Genomic DNA, 17,891 nt, shown 5'->3' with positions numbered 1-17,891 from the left:
TGCTCAGCCTGCTTTCTTATAGAACCCAGAACCATTGGCCCAGGGATGGCACCTCCCACAAAGGGCGGGCCCTCTTCCATCAATCACTAATTTTAAAAAATGCTCTACAGTTTCGCCTTCTGCCCTGTCTTCTGGAGGCACTTTCTCTTTCGAGGTCCCTTTTCAGAGGACTCTACCTTGTATCAAGTTGACTAAAAGTGGCCAGGACAAAGGGGATTATGAAGAGAAGGATCTGCTCCCGGGAATGCTTTAACGTACTCTGTGGGTGAATGTTTGCAGTGGGAGGGTAGGTATGGCTCTTTGGAGTGTTTTGCCAGCACCACATGTCACCAGTGTACCCATCTGCAACAAGGCCATCCCTAGATGCACTGCTGGGCCTTGGAACTTCCCAACTCCCAAGAGAGTAAGAAAGTTTCTGTATAGTCAATGGTAATTTTGCAATTAGTAAGTAATCCATCTCAGGCATTCTGTTACTGCAGCAGAACAGAAGGAGACAGTATGGAGACATGGGGAAAGCTAAGCTGAAGTACGTGATTTTAAGGACGGGTTGACTGAGTAGCAGCCAACGGTGAGGTCATACTCAGACAGGGTCCACAAAGCCGAGATCCACCAAAGCCCTCTCCAACTCTGTCTGCCTGAATCTCTGTCGCCTCCTTTAGTCCTGCCGGCTACCTGACTGGCATGCTGATGCCCCTCAATCAAACCCTAAGTTCTGTGCATCTACAGCTATCACCCAACAACTGAGTGTTTCACTTAACACTGCGACAAGTCCATTCAGAACTCTGAAGAGATACAGAGGTGGAAGGTGAGTGGGGGTTACCACCAAAGGGTTCAGCTCAGGCAAGTTGGCCAAAACACCCCGCATGGAGGCCCTGCAGCCAAACGGCTAGCGTTTTCCTGTGGGTTCTGTGCCTCAGGGCTATGAAACACTTTGGGGCCCCATGGCTGAGGCAGGAGGATTACAGGTTCAAGACTAGCCTGGGCTCCAGACATCCATGAAAAAACATAAGACCACATGGAAACTCTCTACATGTATCTCTCCTTGTTACAGACATCACAACTTGGAGGGGAGGTGTCACAGCAGGGCAGAGTGAGTCAAACCCACAGCACCAGTCTACCCAGATGCACCACAGTGAAAGGAAATTGGTTAGATTTGGCATTTTTAACTAAGAGAAAGTTCAGTTCCTTAAAATAAAATCCCATATTTGGAGATGACTAATTTCATGGGGACAGAGGAGAGACTCCCAGGCATGGGGGATCACCAAGGCTATGTGGGGACAGAAGGAACAGGAGATGGGTGTTCTAGTTTAGTCTCACCTGCACTTATGGTGGTCCCTCTGCTTCTAAAGGCAATGACAGTAACACCAGAGGCACAGCCAGCAGGGGCTGGCAACAGCCCCCTTGCCTGAAGCACAATTCTGTGATCACAGGGGGCTTGTCACAAAGACCTCGAGTTGGGCCTGGGCAGGCAGCAGCCCTGCTGGCCTTAATCCTCTGCCTCCCTCGGTCCTCTTAGCACGCTGGCTGAGTAGCCTGACCCTGTCACCCTCATTTCAAGTTTCCTGGGCGTGTCCTACCTGGCTTACTAGCCATGGTGCCCCAGGAAGAGCAAGGCTCTCTTGCAGGAGCCAGTCTTCCCTAATCTAGAAGGGAACACACAGAGCCTTCGCTGCTCCCAAATCTCAGCTTGCTGGCTTCAAGTCTGCATAAGAAAACACATTTTTGAGAATTCGAAAGTGCTATTTCAGTCACGAGCCAATTACAGAGATTAACCCGAAGATGGGGAGCGGGGACACCCAGAGGATGAAGACATCAAACAATGATGGAGAGCAAGTGAGGGTGGCTGTGGCAAGCACCTCAGGAGCCATCCGTGGTCCCTGTCATCCATCCCTGCTCCAGGCACCACCTAGGCTATGATGGTTGTCCATGAGCCTAGTTCTCGATTCTTACTTGGCGAACCCATATTCGGTTCCATCTGCTTGCCCTCCTGCAACCTGCTTACACAGCGCTCCATATTCTCTATTAATATGGTCAGAAGCTTGCTACTGCTTCCCCTAAAAGATCTACTCCCTCAGCAGGGTATCAGGAAACGCTGCCTTGTCTTGTGATCCACCAGAGCGAGAAGGCTCTGTGGCATCTGATTCTTATTTGGGATCCAGAACTCCAGCCTGGCACCCAGTCTGTGCTCACCTGCAATGTCACGGACCCACTAGAGCAAGCCTTCAAGGAGCCTAAAGGGGACCTGGCCTGACAGCTCAACATAGCAAGGGCCCCCTTCCTTTGACACCACAGGAAGCCACGGCAGAGGAAAGTAAGGCAGCTCCAGGCAGCAGGGCTGCACCTCTGTCCGGTCCCCGGGATTTTGAGAGAATCAAGTAGGGCTCGGCAGGAAGACCTGACTTCCCCCAGAGAGGCTTGTGCAGGTTGAGCAGCTAGCTGGAACACTGACAGGAGAGAACTGGACCCGGAACTGGAGCCCGAGGGCCAGGCCCTGCAAGCCTCGCAGTTTGCACTACATTTGTAACTACAGAGAAAGTTCTAAGAAGACATTATTTGGGTCGCCTGCTAGCAGAGGCGGGTCCAGGTCTCGGCCACTGAGAGCCATGGTAGGGCGGCGGCTGATGAGGCAGCTGTCTCAGTCATTGTTTTAAGGCAGCTCTCATAGGAGCATTGCTTAGAGTTTCAGAGGTGAGCTAATCTCATCAGGTGGTGAGCGCGGTGGCACATAGGCAGACATGGTGCTGGAGAAATAGCTGAGAGTTCTACACCGAGACTGAGAGAGAGAGAAACAGACAGACAGACAGACAGACAGACTGACTGACTAGACTGACTGACTCAAGGTCTCAAAACCCACCCCCAGGGACATACTTCCTCTAAGGCTGCACCTCCGGATTCAAACACAGGAGCCTGTGGAGGCCATTCTCATCCAACCAGTACAGCGGCTGAGCAGCGGCCCTGGGGATGACGGGTTCTGGGACCCCAGAATGTGCTACCAGCCCTGCTGAGCTACCTTGGAGGGGTCTCCAGGGAGTGGTGGTAAGTACGGATGATGGTGATAGTGGTGATGGCCGGGATGGTGAATGGTGATGGTGGGTAATGATAACTGTGGTGAAAATGCACGAAGGTGGGTGACACTGGTGACAGCTGGTAATGACGGTGATCACAGTGACAATGGTGGTGATGACGGTGGTGAATGTGGATGAACGTGGGTGATGACAATGGCGATGGTCAGTAATGATGATGATGGGTGATGACATCGGTAATGGCAGACAGAAATGGTGGTGGCAGTGTGACCAAGGCCCTGTGGCTACGGATGTTACAGTCAGGGAAGGGAGGAGAAGGCATCCCTCAATGATTTAAATCATGCTTTGATATGCCTCATCTGTCAAACTCTCTCTAAGCGACTCCGGCCTTCAGTGTGCAGGTAGGCACAGGTAAACAATGGCCTTCCCTTCATGGACCAGTTCTCCATCCTAGAGGACGCTTCGCACTGAGTGGCATATTTGGGGTCTGGGGATGTAGCTTACAGTCGGTTCACAAGCATTTAAAAACAATGGGCAAGCTCTTTGGGCTTCAGACCAACACACAGGTGTCCACATCTCCAGGAGCGCACAGCCCTCTGGCATGGATACACACGTGTACGGCAATCACAGGAAGATTCTGGGCCCACATGTGATAGCTCAGAGAGCTGGTGCACAGTAGGGCTGTTTCATTCTGCAAGGTCCCAAGGCTTCTACCCATCAGATGCCCCCTTTGAGCTCTAGGGTTTCTGCAGAATCTGGATGGACCCAACATTCCCAAGGAACATGTCCCAGGGCCATTGCCAGACTGGCTCAGCTATCCCACGGCCGCGGCCGTTGCTATGCTTTCCAAGCTGTTACTCTGTTAGTTCCCCCAAGTCTAATAAATCTATCACCCCCTCTAAAAAAAAAAGCAAACTTGTGGAGGAAAGTTGAGCCACTATCTTCCTGGTGTGCTTCCAAAGAGGATGAATGGATCTTTGCCTGAGGCTTTTGCTCCCAAAGCTGTAGGCTTGAAATGCTGGTCCCGTCTCTCTAGCCACACTAGTAAGAGGCGGTGAGGAGACTCCCACGGAAATTTAAGCTGGAACTGGAACAACTTCATTAGATTAATGAATTCTTAACTAAATGAAGAAAATAAATTAATGTGGAATCAGCTGTCTGGAGAATCAGGCCCAACTAAAACATCTCGAACCAGCTGCTCTCTGGTCGTGGTTGACAACACATGAAAAACTTGCGTCCCTTTCTTGCCCACCCAGGGACAGAGAACAGAAGGCTCGATCATCCTCAGGCAGACACAAGTCCCTGGCCCTCAGGCCTCAGAGCCACTAAAGGGAGAAGGCAAGCGAGGGTGCTACCTGCCAGCCCTGAAGTGCCTTGGCTACAAGGTGCAAAGCCCAAGCCTGCAGGGACGATGCTCAGTGGGCAAGCAACCAGGTCGAAATGTTTTTGGGGTTTCCCAGTGAAAACACCAGGACACTGAAGACAGTGACCTTAACTCAAGCCCAGTTTCTGGAAATGTAGTGTCCTTGTGGGTGCACACCAGCAGTCACGCCGCTGGTGCCAGCCATACCATGCAGCTGAGCGGGCGCTGACAGCTGAGTGGGTGCCGGCAGCAATACTCCTCCAGGTCAGGCGAGCAAAAGAAGCCCCTGAGCTGCTGGCTTTTCCCTGGGGTGCTGAGCTGAGCTGGGCCTGACAGGATTAAAAACCCAAGTTAGGAGGGAAAAACCACATAAGGCTGACATCCCCCAAGAGCAGTTCTGTTTCTCATTTCAAGTCACCTCCAGCTGTCTCCAGACTCCCAATCCAAGGGTCTACTCTCCTCATGGGCTCCTGGAGCCTGAGAGCCCCTCGAAGCATCCAACTAAGGCTGTCTCCTCGATGTCCCTTGTCCCCTCTTGACCGTGTCCTGGGGTCCTCTCCTGGGGCTTGGCTCACTCTCTGAAAAGATGGCTCCAATGTGAGAACGGGCCAGTCTGAGAATCCAAGTTCTTTAGTACCGGGGATTGGCCAGTCACACCCCAGGCCTGCCCTCCTACCTAGGCACGGCCTCGCCTTGTTCTCACACAATACGCTTCATGCCTCAGTAGTATAAAGCCAAGAGGTCATACCGCGGGTTGACTCCTGGCAGGGAGCCTATCAGGCTGGGGGAGCCGGTAGCCATCGAAGGCTTCTGGGATCCAGATCCTCTCTTTCTGGCTCCGTGAACCGGCATCGAGCTGCAGTCTGACACAGAGATTCACAGCACAGCAATCAGCAAGCCTACACATCAGAGCCACCCTTCAGTGGAGCTGGTTAAACACCTGCACCCCAGCACCCACAGATGGGCACCCTCACACATGCAGTGTAGGAACTGGTCAAACGCAGAGACTCAACCACGAGAGGGAAGCGCACACCTTCGACTAAGGCTCGGGCTCTGGGGAGGAAGAGGCCAGGCTGGCCTGGTGTGAAACAATGTCTTCTGGACTCACAGAGCCTCCATTGTCTGTGCAAGCCCTTCCCACGACCAGCATGACCAACACTCCAGCTCGGAGCAGGCGTAGGGATCAGGAGCCTCCATTGCAGGAGAGGATCGATAGGCAGCTGATGGCTTTGCGGGGAGGGAGAACCAGAATTCTTTAAGGCTATGGTCATGTTTGGTCAGCCATTCCAGTGGATGGCCCAACACCCATGATTATATGGGCAACGCTGGGGCTTGGTGGGTTATTAAAGAGTGCCTGAAGGGCTACACAAAGTTGTGAGGGGTGGAGGGCTTGGGGGCTGGGGGTGAATCAAAGATTCCAGAATTTGAGAAATAAATGTATTTATTTATTTGCATTTTATCCAACTTTGAGCATTCTTGTTACAGGAGCACAGACAGACTAATTCTAAATGTCTCTGGGTGTATCTGGAACGAGAAAACACAGCAAGTATAACAGCTAACTTTAAAAATTAAGACTGGACTTAGTTAACATGCCCCATCTCATCTGGCCTTCATAACTCAAGTAGCCAACAGTGCCACCCCTGTGCCCTGCTCCAGATTGGGCCAATTTGGAGGTAGAGGTAGCTGTTGTGCACAGAGTGGGTCCAAGCAAGGCTGCCAGCCTGGGCTTGTGGCTCCCACGGCTCCTGTCTGTGTTCTGCATGAAGAAAAAGTATGGTTCGGGTAGTCTCAGGCGACCCTGGAGTTAGGGAAGGGAAGGAGTGGGTACCCCCTCTGCCTTGGCACACTGAAGAGACGAGGTGGCCAGGGGCAGGTTTCAGGGCTGACAACGCCCTCCAACCTCCCTGATATGAGGCCCCTCCCTTCTGTGAGAGTCTGAGATACTCGGATGACTACAGGGAAACCTGTAGCGGAGAGTTTCTGTCTCTCACCTTCTCCAGGTCTCTGCTGGTCTCTGCGTCTGGGGACCTAGGAACGCAGCCTTGCAAAGCAGCAGTCCCACTGCACCCGGCTGCTGGAGGAGGACCCCACAATAGGGAAGGACTTAAAGCCACGTCGCCTTGCAGGCCTGGAGGTCTGCACAGAGCGGGCTCCCTCTGAATCCTGTAGGGAGGCTTCGTTGGGCTTCTCCTAGCTCCTGGCAACCCCTGGCTCTCAGTTGCAAGTGCAGGTGCCTCTCTGCCTTCACGGTCACACAGGTGCACCTGATGTCTCTGGTGTCCCTCTCTTCCTCTCAGAGACATTGTCTCACCGCATCTGAAATGACCCTGCCTTCTAAGACTACATACTGAGGAATTTGAGGCTAGGACGCCCATGTATCTTTTAGGGGGACACATTCCGCAAACATTTGCCATCGCTGAGTGGGTTCTGTGAACAAAGGTCCCCAGAAAGAAGCCATGCCTTCCACTGAACCTTCTGCCAGGCAGATGAACGGATCGGTCCTTGGGTGATGGTAGAAACTTGAAACGCTGAAGGCACAGAGCCAAACTACAGCTGATCTTTGGTGATCTGGAGCCCCTCAGCAGCCATCCCTTGCCCGCTCCTGTGTCTGAACTAACACCCCTGTGATGGACAGGCGAACGTCCTTGGAGTGCACTAACTTTTCAGACCACTAATTCCTTAAGGCTGAGCGTGTTGTGGGGCAGCATCTGAAGCCCACAGCGGAGCTTCTCCCGCCTCGTGGGAACCACCTGCCTGCTGTCCCCACCAACGCACTGGAAAAGTGCCTTGTTATGTGACCTTTGCTCTACTACTGTGAAAACTGCACCAAACTGTCACAACACGGGAACACGGAATCCGGGGTGTCCTGAATCTGTGTTCTCGGGCCGTGTTGACTCATGTTCGGCTCTGGAATTAACTACCTCGGGCTGGAGAGAGGACTCAGTGGTTAAGAGCAGTGACTGCTCTTCCAGAGGTCCCAAGTTCAAATCCCAGCAACCACATGGTGGCTCACAACCATCTGTAACGAGATCTGATGCCCTCTTCTGGTGTGTCTGAAGACAGCAACAGTGTACTCATACATAAATAAATAAATCTTTAAAAAAAATTAACTACCTCATCACCTTGGAGGTGAGAATCGCGTTTCTACCTTGACAGCTGTAGCCTGGGGAACCTCACTCCTGCTGTTTCCCGCTAGTCTGTTGTCTGTCCGTTTCTAGAATATGCCGTGGCCATGCAGCCCCCTTGTCGGACTCTGGGGCTCCCGTATAGAAAACCTGAGTGCTGCAGTGCTCACGAGATAGTGACCCTGAGGAGGCTGGACCCGGTGAAGGGTCTGTAGAACGAGTCAGTACAGAGGCAGGAAGCCGTGCCAGTCCATATCTATTCTAGGCACTCTGACAGCCATGGGAGACCTCGGCTGAAGGCTTACCTTAACTCGTTAATTCAACATTCCAGAAACTTCCTGGAAAGGGAAACATACCCACAGGGGCACCCTTTACCGAAAGATGGAGTCAAAGTGCTCTCTTATTGAGGCTACAAAGAAACTGGCCAGTAGATGCAATATTCCCTGGGGGTGGGGGTGGGGAGAGCGCATCAGGCAAATGGGAACTTGTTCTAGGCTCTGTCTCAGAATAGCCCACGTTGGTGGTGCTCCGTCCTGTAGGAAGTCGGGAACCACAGCTCAAGAGAAGCCACCAGCCCTACTGGATCAACAGGCCAAGGCTCACACCAAGCAGTGGAATCCTGAGCCTGGGTTCAAATCAGTTAGGCAGACTCTAGAGTCCTGCTCTCCTTCCCGCCTCCACTGTCACTGGTCAAGGGAAAGATGCTCCCTCAACTGGCTCTGCTACTGTCCCACCTCACCCAAAACCGGGTGCTGGGGAAGAGCACAGAGGTCAGACGATGCTGTGGTAAATCAGTTCAAGTCACTGAGGTGTCTTGTGTGGGGGCAGGGCAGGGACAGGTGAGGTGGGCGGGGGTGGGTGTTCATATGGGTGTGTGTGTTATGCATATGTGTGTGTGTGGAGACCAGAGGTCGATTTCAAGTGTAGTTCCCCGGGAGCTTTCTGCATGGTTTTAGAGACAGGGTCTTCCACCAGGGCCCAAGGTTCACTGATTAGGCTAGACTGGCCAGCACTTTACCCACTGAGCCCTCTTCCCAACTCCATGTCACTGAGTTTAATTCTGTCTGATGCCAGGGAGACTAAGGAAGACATTGAAGACCAGTTTTCTCCTCTTGATCTCTGACAATCCTGCTGGAAGCAAGATCTGTCGATACAGAGGAGAAACGCTCGGTGAGCAGCCACGCGGTGGGTGATCAGGTTTCTCTCCTCCAGCAGTGTGTTCAGTACCCTGCCTTCTCGGCGTCTGAAGAATGGTCAACCGAAAGGGGGCCGTCTGTACCCTCGCCGCCGAGACATCTGGCATGGAAGGTTTCATTTTCAGGCGGAGGGGTGGAAATATGGAAAACCAAAGAAACCCAGAGCTGGGGAGATAAGGCCTGTGGCCCACGTCAGAGGGATTTCAGTCAGGTTACTGTAATAGAGCCAGGCCTCTTCCAATGGCTGTCTGGACGGAACACGGCCTTCCAGAACCGAAGCAAGCTCTGGTGCTGCCGCCGGGTGCCTGCTCAGAGCGCGTTCTCTTCTGAAGCCCTTGGGCTTGTTGTCTGGCATACAGCAGCTTCTGCTTTTGCTAAACTACTTCCCCTTCTAAAACCTGCTCCCTCAGTACGCAGGGCCTCATCCACCTCATGGCCACTCCCTGTACTGAACCTCTGCCAGCAACAGCTACGGCAGTGACACCTGGTGTGATGCTGGGCATCAGGGCAGGGATCGGCTATGCACAGGACATCGGGGCGGTCCTCACGCTCCTGTCATGGATGCCTGGCTTCTCTCTAGAGGTGACTGCCAGGAACATCCCCACATTCCCAGCTCAGCAAAACCTGCCAGCTTTTGGATTCCTCCTCATTGTTTAACCCTTAACCCTTGATGTCCAAGGAGATCATTCCTACTTACTGGAGAAGACTGATGGGCCAGAAGGGCCATGGTGGATGCTTCTAGAAACAAAAGCTCAGGACATTTTCCTCATCCACAGATCCCTCTGAATCTTGTATCACAAACATCTTAATCTTCCGTTTGCTTCCACCTATTGTCCAAACACGGACTGCACACCTCCCTACCTGCGTGGGTTAGTAAGAGGGAAGCCAGGCCCTCCTGCTCATCCAGGGGAGGGGCATCTGGTAAGATAGCTACCAGTGAGCCCTGAGCAGAGCTAAATGAGGAGAGCTCTTGGCTTTCCACTCCACTCCACAGTCTACTCCCAGATTCCAGAAGGCTGCTGGCTCTGAAGCGAGTTGCTAATGACCACAGCTTTATCAATGAACACGGGTGCAGGGCGACAGCCCAGACTGAGACACCATTAGCTAGGAATAAAGCAAATCCCCAGGCTGTGGCCCTTAGAAGAGCAGGACACTCGTTTGTTGTCTGGAAGGGTACGCCTCCAGATTACTAACTGCAGCAAGGGGTGCTCAGGGCCCTGAGAAGCTACGAGATACCCAGGGTCACTCAGGAACATAGCTGCATTATGAATGCTTTTGTCCCGTTGGACTCCTAGGAGGAGGTCTGGGAAAGAAATGGTTGTAGGTGTTGCCGTCCGCCTGGATCTCTGAGGAAGTGCGGAGACCTTGACCCCTCCCTCATCAGTTCTCTGGCTATTTCAGAGCAGCAAAGAGGTGCAGGGAGAGCAGTGTAGCCTCCACTGGGCCTTCACTCCAGCGCTGACAAAACTTTAACAACCTTAACAACCTCCCACAAAATGGAGTCCCAGGAGCTCTCTGTGAAATCTCGGGTCTTTGGAGATTCTCTCTCTCTCTCTCTCTCTCTCTCTCTCTCTCTCTCTCCCTCCCTCCCTCTCTCTCTCCCTCTCCCCTCCCCCTCCCCCTCAGCCCTTCCCTGATGGAGTTGTTGGGGGTACCTTTTTTCTGCTTGAACTTTTTTAAAAACAGGTGGTGATCATGACAACCAAGGGCTGGCCTGCCATGTGCTACCCTTAGGCGTGGCCTTCGGAAGAGGAAAGACAGACCCAATGATGGATGAGTGAGTGTAGCAAGAGCCTGGAGCAGGAAGTGAAATCGGCAGACTAGGCGAGGAGGAGCCTGCAAGATGACAGGGTTGCCAATGCCGGATTTTCTCTTTCAAAGCTCAGCTGTTTAAAATTGCTCTAGCAAGTCATACGGTGGGTGAGCCACATACTTGGTTAACCCTGCAAGGTTATCTATCATTCTGCAGTTTAAAAACAGTCACTGGTTGGACATGCCCCATTTTAATCCGCTAGTGTCCACTGCTCTCCACTGCTCAGCAGACAGTGGCTCACGCCAGGGCCTCTGACCCCAACTCCAACTCTTCCTACCAGACCACACTGCTTCCTTCCAGTTTCCACAGTGGAACATAAACCTCTCGCTTCATAGGTGAGGAAGCTGGGACCTCCATGCTAGGTCCCCCCCACCCCCACCTCCTGCAAGAGACACTTGGATGCCTAGCCAAGAACCCAAAGACGAAACCCTAACCCACTCTTGTTCAGCGTGGTCACTATCACTGTGCCTGTTAGCTCCTACCTAACAGAGCAGAGCTGACCCTGAGCTGGTTTAAAACCAAGTAGATTTGTATTTGGAGTCTGGATCATACTATAATGTGCATGTATGTCTTTTTATACGGTCTCCCTACAAATACATGTATAAACACACATGTACACATGCACCTGTGAATACAAATACTTGTACACGTACACATATGATCCTCCAGTACCTCAGAACACATCATGTTTTAGCTTGAGGGAATGGATTTGTCATGGCTGCATGTGAGGCCCAAGGCCACAGTGTCTCTTTGCTGAAGGCTCCCTGAATACTTCTGGGCAACCCTTCTGTTGTGTCACAAGTACTTGGAGGCACATCATCAGTGCCTAGGGACAAGAGCTATGTAACCTCCCCATCAAAAAGCCAGGCAATGGGAATTTAGCTACCAAGGAGCATGGACTAACATTTGGGGTCTGAGGAGTACAAGGGATCTCAAGACCACTTACAGCCAAGGCCCTGGGGCCCTCATACGACACCTTATTTACAGAGCCAAATAAGGACAATTCGGTACTTCTGGTCCCAAGGTCAGAACTCAGGGCATGGGGACAGCCTAGAATCAGGACGCCCAGCTCATAGGCCACATTGGGGATTCTCACACCACTGCCTGAGGGAGAGTGGACAGCAAGAGTGGTCTCAAGCCAGGATCATGCCCAAGGTCCCAGCAGGAGAAAGAAAGTCAGAGGAAGGGGACAGCCTCACTGCCCAGCCTCATATGACTATGGTAGCACTGCTCACATATGCACGGGGGACACTGAATTAGTGGCCCCCACTCACCAACCCACAGGAGTCCACAGGCCACTGAGCAGGCAGACGACAGCCTCCGGCATGCTTTCACTCAGTCGAAGCAGGCAGACAGGTGCATGCGACTGCACCATAAGGAGAAAGTGGGTGGGCAGAACAGGGAGAGAAGCCTGTGGGCAGAAACCAGCGAGAGGGGAACAGGCCCAGAGCCATGCCCACATCTCTACCATATGGATCCTGAGGAGATGGCCTGTTTGCTTGCTTAAATCAAAGTTACCTAATTCCAGTGACAGTTACTACCATTGTCTTTACTACCTAAAGAATGCTACAATATGGTAGGATGAGAATGCCCAAGGGAAGGAAATCAGCCGTGACGGGAGAAACAACAACAACAACAACAACAACAACACACACACACACACACACACACACACACACACACACACCCTCTGCTCTTCCCAGATTTGGAACACATTTGAGCCTTGGTGTATCTCTGGTAAATGAAGCTTATTTACATTTTATTCATATATATTTAGTTTTTGAAGCATGATCTCGTGTAGCTCAGGCTGGCCTTGAACTTACTATGTAGCTGAGGCTAACTTAGACATTCCAATCCTCCTGCCTCCACCTCCCACCTGCTGAGCACACCATCGGCTCGATTTACGCAGTTCTGGGGATAACCACGGCTTTGTGCCAGTTCGGGCACCAACTAAACAAGAAAGGTGATCTTTATTTTAAGTCCTAATTTGTTCAACTTTGCTTCTGGCTAGCCTCTTTCATTAGTTTAGAGAGGCAGAGGAGCCTATCGCCCAGCTAGTTAGAGGGGCAGCAGGAGAGAAGCTCGATCTGCAAAGCCTCTAATCCTAATTAACCCAGGACTTACGATGACACCAAGGAAACCAGAGCAAGCAATGGATGTGTACCAAGTCACATCCACACATGGAAAGCCTTTCTTGTGGGACTGGGAGATTCTGGGAAGGTATTTTTGTGTTCTTTATCTCCCCCAAGTAGGATGTGGAGGGAAGCAAGAAGAAATCTCACTGGGGAAAAAAAACCAAAAAACAAAAAAACAAACAAACAAAAAAACCCCAAAAAACCAGAGTAGATTTAGCAGACAACCCACTGGATACAAATGTCAGCCCTGCCCTCACCAGCTGTGTCCCTTGGGCAAATGACTCATCCCATCTGAGCCTCCCTTTCCATGATTATAGAATTGGGCAACAAGCAGAACCAGGTCAGGCTGTGATTGGCTAAGTGACAGAACGCTTGAAAGAGGCTGGCGTGATGCCAAGTGTCGAACGGTGTCTAGCAAAGACTAGTGGGGAAGACTCCTTCAAAGACGGCCTGGGGGCCCAAGACACAGTCCCACTGAGCACACCGCACTGTCCCAGCAGAGCTGGCCCGCCCAGGGTTGGCTGTTGCAGCCACACTAGGGCCTAGAACTGGGTCAGAAGGCAGGTTTTTCCAGCCTGGTGAAATCTGGCTCTTAGGAGACTAAATAAAGGAAGGACAGGGATAGTGGCAGACAGACAGCAGAGAAAGAAAGAAGATTCGCATAGGGGAAGATAAGAAGGTAACAAAAGGTACCAGCAGATTGTAGCCCCAAGTCTTAGTACAGAAGGAAGCATTCTCCAGGGCTCCAAACAGCAAACCAGCATAGTTGTGGAAAGCAGCATTTGAGGGAAAACGTTCTAAGCCTCACACCTACTCACAGAGAGCGAGGCATGGGTCGCCCCCATAAAACATGCCCACGGGAGAGCCAAGTGTTCTTAGGGAGCAGGGGATTCAAATACCAGTTAAGCAAGGGGCCTTTCGTAGCAGAGAAAGTAGTGAAAAAACATGGTGTCATGTGGAAGATACCAGGTTAGATCAGAGCTGAAAAATGTCATTGTTTTTCAGCGGGTGACATTCAGGACCTTCCTTTCTGCTAGCTCCCAGACTCCCGAGTGCTGAGACTTACAGAGCCCCAAGAAAACAAGGAACGGGGCAAAGACAGAGGTTCACCTGGCTCCAGGCTGCAGACCCAGAGGTTCATCTGGCTCCAGGCTGCAGACCCAGCAACGGGGGGGGGGGGGGGGGGGGGCAGGGAGGCGTACGACACGACACGGACTGGTAAGGAAGGTACAAGGGTTGAGGACATCCATAAATCAGTCTGTGAAAACTGTTGGAGATAAACACCTTGCCCCCTCTACGCATTTTTCTCAGGTTGCACATCGCCTCCAGCACCATCTGCCCGTTCAGCCCAGTGGTTCAGCATGTGGGCTCAGGTGCCAGACGGCTCCGGCTAGCTGCCTGGCCTTGCTGCCCCTAACTCGTAGCCTGTTTGCAGGTTTTTTCCCACCTGCGTAATGGGAACGGTAGCTCCTCTCACGTGGCAAGGGTGGGGTGGTACAGGCCGTGCAGAGAAGCAGGGGTGGGTGCAGTAACCCAGGGGTGCTCCCTCTCTGCAGAATGATCTTTGTCTGACCTTGACAATCAATGGATTTGAGTGCTCTAAGGCTGACATGTATTTGACACACGATGCCTCTGCAGGCACTGAGGCACACTGAGGCGATGTCCATGGTGAGCTGCGCTGTCAGGGGCTATGACAACACATGGACAGTGGGTCCCCAGATCAGAAGAAAGCACGTGGTGGTGAACTCGAGCCAGTACAGACAGACCTCTCTGACATGTCAACAAACCCTGGACACAAACAGCTCTGTGAGGCTGGTGGGCCCGACGCTGTGCCTCTGTAAAGCTGACAGAGCAAGGAGCCAGGAGGAGCCGAGGCCGGAAGCTGACTGGAGGCCTAGGGCAGGGGGCCAGGGAGCAGACACTGAGGACTCCAGGCCACACCTGCTGCCGGGGCCCAGGGTCACACAACCTATTCATCCTCTTGATTCCCAGGAGACACTGCTGCGTTATATGCCCTACTCTCCATCCAGGGCGAAGCCTGTCCCCTCTTCACTGACTTCACACAGACTGATGTGACAAGGGAATGCCCCTGTACTCATTGAGACAGAAGCCATATTATGGTATCAGGTAGGAACTTGAACCTCCAGAACTTTCTCAAGCCATGGTAGAATGAAGATTCTACCCATGTTCTCTCCCTAAACCCGTGTTCTCGTAGTTTTCTCCAGGCCGGTGACTGTCCCCAGGGGTACCCACAATTTCCCAGTGCATCGAATCACTCCAACTCCTGCAACAGCACCCCTGATATGGCTCTCAAGTTCCTAGTGTGTGACACTAGGGCTCAGTAGTTCAGCCATAGCTCAAGGTAGCTTTCTCTCTGGGCCCCGGGCCTGTCTCAGCTTGAGTAAGGGGAGCTGATAAACCTGGAAACGGACTTAGCCAAACCCGAAACACCAGGAACCAAAGGGAGAGGCCGAGGGGACAGTGATTGAAGATGGCAGTTTTGTCCCTGTTCCCAAATGTCTGCTCCCTCAGCCGCATCTTCCTTTTGTGGAGTGGCTGAGCACAACCCATTTCCCTGCTCATGCCAAGACTCTGTTCTTAAGGATCTGCCATGAGTGACAGCCAAGTCCCCATGCTGGAGCCCGGCAGGCGGCAGCTCCCCCCTCCTACAGCACCAGGAACTAGAGTTTCCTGGAGCTTGTGAGGCACAAGGGCTGGGGCCTGGCTCTTGGCCCGAGGAGGTGCCAGACCAGCTTCCAATCAAAGGACAGTCTTGTCACCAAAATGCCCCCCCCCCCGGGCAGAGTAGGGGTGCTGTTTCTGGTCAGTTAGCTTGAGCAAAAGACCCAAACAACTTCCCCAGGTAGGAGGTGAAAGAGAAAAGATAGAGGCACAATAAGATACATCATCTCATTAAATCAACAAGATGCAAAGTCGCTGAAATATCTCTCTCTCTCTCTCTCTCTCTCTCTCTCTCTCTCTCTCTCTCCCTCCCTCCCTCCCTCTCTCTCTCTCTCTCTCTCTCTCTCTGTGTATATATATGTGTGCGTGCGCGAGTACATCTCTTTTGAGATGGGATTTCCATAAGACTGATAAATAATGGATTCACTCAGCTTTTGAGAAATTAGTTCCTAAAGGCAGCTAGACATTTTGATTCTCAAAGACTGTCTTGGTTTTGTCATTCCGCATTTCAGCTGGCCTGGGCATCTCTGCACTCTCTAGCACCGTGATCATCTGAGGAGCTTCCTCTGGACTGACCTGGGAATCCTTAATTGTCATCTCTGAAGGGGCTTGGGGTCTAAGTAAGGAAAGCAGCAGACATATCAGAAAGTACCCAGGCTTGCAGAGGTGGCTGCTAACACGGCCCAAGCTTCTCTCCTCTTCCCAGGGACCATGATCACAAAGGCTCACCCTCATTTCTCTATTTGGAGGCAACTCCAAAGGGCATCCCACCTCCAGAAGGTCCCTGGGGGGTGGCTGGGACATTTGTCTCGACTGCTTTATAGCCTGCCTGTCCATCTGACTCAGCTTGCTCTCCACTCCCACCTCTGCAGGGCCGAGCTGAGGTACAGAATCAATGGGTCAAAAAACCCTTTAAAGAAAGGAACCCAATTCACTGAAGAGTCGTCATCATTTAGCAAGAAATGAGACAAGGGTCCTTCTTGACGTCACAGCGGCGAATCTGGAAGCAGGAAGGCACCAGTAGCGGGAGCCACAGAACTCTGCCTTGGTCCTTCCTGGGCACCAGTATCTGGGCATGGCCACAAAAGACAAAACACGTCAGGCCAGCCCGCAGCCTGGTCTGTGCTCACCTCTGCCTCAACTGCTGCTCTGAGCTAGCACAAAACAGAAATGTTTTACGGTCACGGTATGAGGCAGTCTACCGGCCTCTAGTCAGGAACAGAGGATGTATGTGGGCCAGCCATGGACCTCACCTGTAGACTTGAGAAATTTTCTTCTCCTTCAACTTGGTTATAATAGAAGACCTGAGTCTGAGCCGCTGGTTTACCACTAGCAAGCCAAGGGCCCATGGTGGGTCATAGCAAAAGGCAGACTGGTCCAGAGAGAAGTTTCTGTCCTCCCTAGGGGGGAGCACCACAAGCCCTCTGGGCTGCCTCTTTCCTCAGCAACCAACGGAAGGCCACCTGGCCAAGTTCTTCTCTTTGATACCACTGTTCACTGCTTCTCTGTCCCATAGCTGAGAATATTTTATTACCTGAGCCCCGAGGTCATTGAAGAAATCTCAAACTACATTTAACAAGCAAGAATGGTGTGGAGACAAATAACCTCTCTATTCTCCTGATCCTGGCTTCCCTCCCGGGCCAAAATATCACCTTGGACACCCATTCATCCTTGCTGATAAAAACAGGATGCTATCAAATGCCTACCTGTGGGAGAACCAGCTCCCCTCACGCCTCTCCTCAGACCACCCTGGACTCAGGGAAGGCATGGGCAGCTGGAGAACCAATCTGAATGTCCTTACTTCTTAGACTCTGTGGTAACGAGGAGGCACGGACCGCCATGACACAGCGTACATAAAAAACACAAGGATGACCTGGCCCCATCCACGGTGTTTCACAGGTCGCATGCCCTTGGGACTGGTGGTCCATCTGTCCTTGCCTGGTGAGCAGTGTGAACAACTGAGGGAGAAGTATAGTGCTACTCTCACCTAGCTCCCTGTCCTATTCCTGCCCAGACCCAGTCCCTGTTGGTAGAAACAGGTTGTAATCACTGGAGAGAAGCCTGGTAATCAAGGCAGATACTTGAGTCCTGGAGTCTTCTTCTACCTAAGGACTCGCCATCTGGCACTGAGCTAGCAAGCAGGCAGTCTGGCCGGCACAGCTGATCTCTTATCTTCCACGGTCGCCCGTCTTGTTCAGGTTTGCTGTGCTGTGTGGATACCTTTCTCTATTTTCTTCAAACAACACCTAGAAAAAGGTGTTATGGTTGGCAGTGCCCACCAAGGGCTAACCAGCTAACCCTAGACTGACCGGAGAGAGAAGTGGAAACCCTCTGTCCTTGCCTCTTTCCCAGCCCACATTTCATTTGGGCAACGTTACAACCAGCTTATAGCCTGGAAAACTTTCTGAAAAATAAACCGGCTCTGAGGTGAGGTTTCTCCACAGTCGTTCTCTCTCCCACTTCCCAGATCCTCCCTCTGATGCACGCAGCTCCCTGCTGGGGATGTTTGACTGTGGCACATTTGCTATTGTGGGCACTTGGACACTTGGAGAGC

General features: G+C 52.2%; 1 protein-coding gene and 1 long non-coding RNA gene across 9 annotated transcripts in view; one reads left to right on the top strand and one right to left on the bottom strand.

Annotated features, from left to right (window-relative positions):
• Window positions 1-17,891, bottom strand: part of Prkag2 (protein kinase AMP-activated non-catalytic subunit gamma 2) — a 241,050-nt gene that overhangs the window by 214,706 nt on the left and 8,453 nt on the right.
• LOC147994676 (uncharacterized) lies at window positions 11,390-17,770 on the top strand. Its single transcript, XR_015686290.1, has 4 exons — window positions 11,390-12,483; window positions 14,648-14,782; window positions 15,850-15,957; window positions 16,210-17,770. It is a non-coding gene; the product is annotated as an uncharacterized LOC147994676 (long non-coding RNA).

Source organism: Rattus norvegicus, chromosome 4, assembly GCF_021556685.1.
Source record: "Rattus norvegicus strain SHRSP/BbbUtx chromosome 4, alternate assembly SHRSP_T2T, whole genome shotgun sequence".
Lineage (NCBI taxonomy): Eukaryota > Metazoa > Chordata > Mammalia > Rodentia > Muridae > Rattus > Rattus norvegicus.
The sequence above is the reverse complement of the archived record's forward strand: the minus strand, read 5'-3'. Positions and strand labels throughout refer to the sequence as shown.